Consider the following 2,003-nt stretch of genomic DNA (forward strand, 5'->3'; position numbering starts at 1 on the left):
AAAAAAGCGTCATATGACCCCTTTAATGTTTTTACAGAAACCATCAAATCACTTTTTCACATCTTGAGTCACTTCCGATCACTTTCTCTTGAGATTGAAGAACCATTGTATTAAAAAGAGCATTTTGTTTTTCTCTATAGGTTGCTGTGCTCTTAATGGACACACAAGGAGCATTTGATTCCCAGTCCACAGTGAAAGATTGCGCTACTATCTTTGCCCTCAGCACCATGACCAGCTCTGTCCAGGTTTCCACAATGCATCTCTACTATTTAGCCACAAATGAGTTAAAAGAAGATTGGAATTTTATCACAATTCCTTTTTTTTTTCGTGTAGATTTATAACCTGTCACAGAATATTCAGGAAGATGATCTACAGCAACTTCAGGTTAGTCAAATCAGAACTAGCCAATAATACAGCAGTGTCAATCTGAACTGACTTATCTTAAGATTGTCCTGCAATTTTGATCCGGAGAATTGATCACAGATAAATTATTGGGTTAAATGTAACTTGATTTTAAAAATTAATATAATACAGTTATTATACTTAATTTTCTAATGTAAATGTACACTACTGTTCAAAGGTTTGGGTCTGTAATATTATGCAATATTACAGTTTAAAATAACTTTTCTATTTTAACGCAAAGCTGAAATTTCAACATTATTATATTATCTAGTCTTCAATGTCACATGATCCTACAGAAATTATTGTAATATGCTGATTTGGTACTCAAGAAACAGATATTATTATTATTATCAAAATGGTTATGCTGCTTAATATTTTGTGGAAACATTAATATACAATTTTCAGGATTCTTTGATGAATAGTTAAAAAACAGCATTTATTTGAAATGTTAATCTTTATATACGTCACTATAAATGCATTTACTGTCACTTGATCGATTTATTCCATTCTTGCTGAATAAAATATTTAATTTCTTTCAAATATATATATATATAAAAAAAAAATCTTACTGCCCCAAAAACTATGGATGATTACATATAGCTTATATAACACTGTTCTCATTAGGTATGTGTAAAACAGCATATTTTCATACTTGACTAGTCAGTGAGTTATCTAACTAGTTACTGTTTAGGCAGGCCTGTATAATCCGAACCTGATCAGATTCATTTTGTAGGGGCATGCACATTCAAAAAAAATTAATTTTCTTCTAAAAGAGCTGGACAAAACACAACAGCAAAGAGCGGAGCACAGAGTTCTCATGAAACGCTGAAAAACAACCGCCTGAGCTGAAATATAACCTATTATTGCTGTCAGAAAGCATTGTGCACAGCAGGGCATTTCGAGTTCAACTATAATTTATTTCTGCACTTATTGTGTATTATGTGGAACAAGCCCTCAGCATCTAAAACCCTATGAGAGAGGTTGTGTCTTAATGCATTGCCAATAAATTATTGATGCATCTGTTTTTAACAGACCGTACCGTATACCACAATTATATGTTATTTTTTCTTGTTTTAAATTGTGGTTTTATTCTTTTAATGACTTAATGCCATTTTTTGTTTGTGTAGCTGTTTACAGAGTATGGCCGACTGGCAATGGATGAAATCTTTCTAAAGCCTTTTCAGGTATGAACACACCTTGCTTATACTGACATTGTAGTCACCTATATTTAAATGTCTGTACCTGTAGTGACACGTGCCTTCTGTGCGCAAATTTGTATTTCAAATTTGTGATTTTTACTTGCCATTCATTTAACTTCATAAGCACAATAACCTCAGGACTTAAAAATAAATGTGGTGCCACCATGATACAGTGATGTATCAGATGGCAGTATCATGGTATTTGAAATCTTATATTGGATGATCGTCATATTTATATCCCATTGTATTTACATCTGTAACAAGAATAATAATACTGGGGTAGTACCACGGACAACATTGTCTGAGAGCTCAGGACAGATTTTACATATAACTTGAAACCGTTATATATCAGCGGGCATGTGTTTTAAAGAAAACTCTTGTGTGTTCATATTTCCTTCATGC

General features: G+C 32.6%; 1 long non-coding RNA gene across 1 annotated transcript; it reads left to right on the forward strand.

Moving 5' to 3' along the window:
• Positions 1-87: 87 nt before the first annotated feature.
• Positions 88-1,609, forward strand: LOC107580137 (uncharacterized). Its single transcript, XR_001608591.1, has 3 exons — positions 88-245; positions 334-384; positions 1,530-1,609. It is a non-coding gene; the product is annotated as an uncharacterized lncRNA (long non-coding RNA).
• The last annotated feature ends 394 nt before the right edge of the window (positions 1,610-2,003 follow it).

Source organism: Sinocyclocheilus grahami, unplaced genomic scaffold (assembly GCF_001515645.1).
Source record: "Sinocyclocheilus grahami isolate Dianchi unplaced genomic scaffold, SAMN03320097.WGS_v1.1 scaffold25433.1, whole genome shotgun sequence".
Lineage (NCBI taxonomy): Eukaryota > Metazoa > Chordata > Actinopteri > Cypriniformes > Cyprinidae > Sinocyclocheilus > Sinocyclocheilus grahami.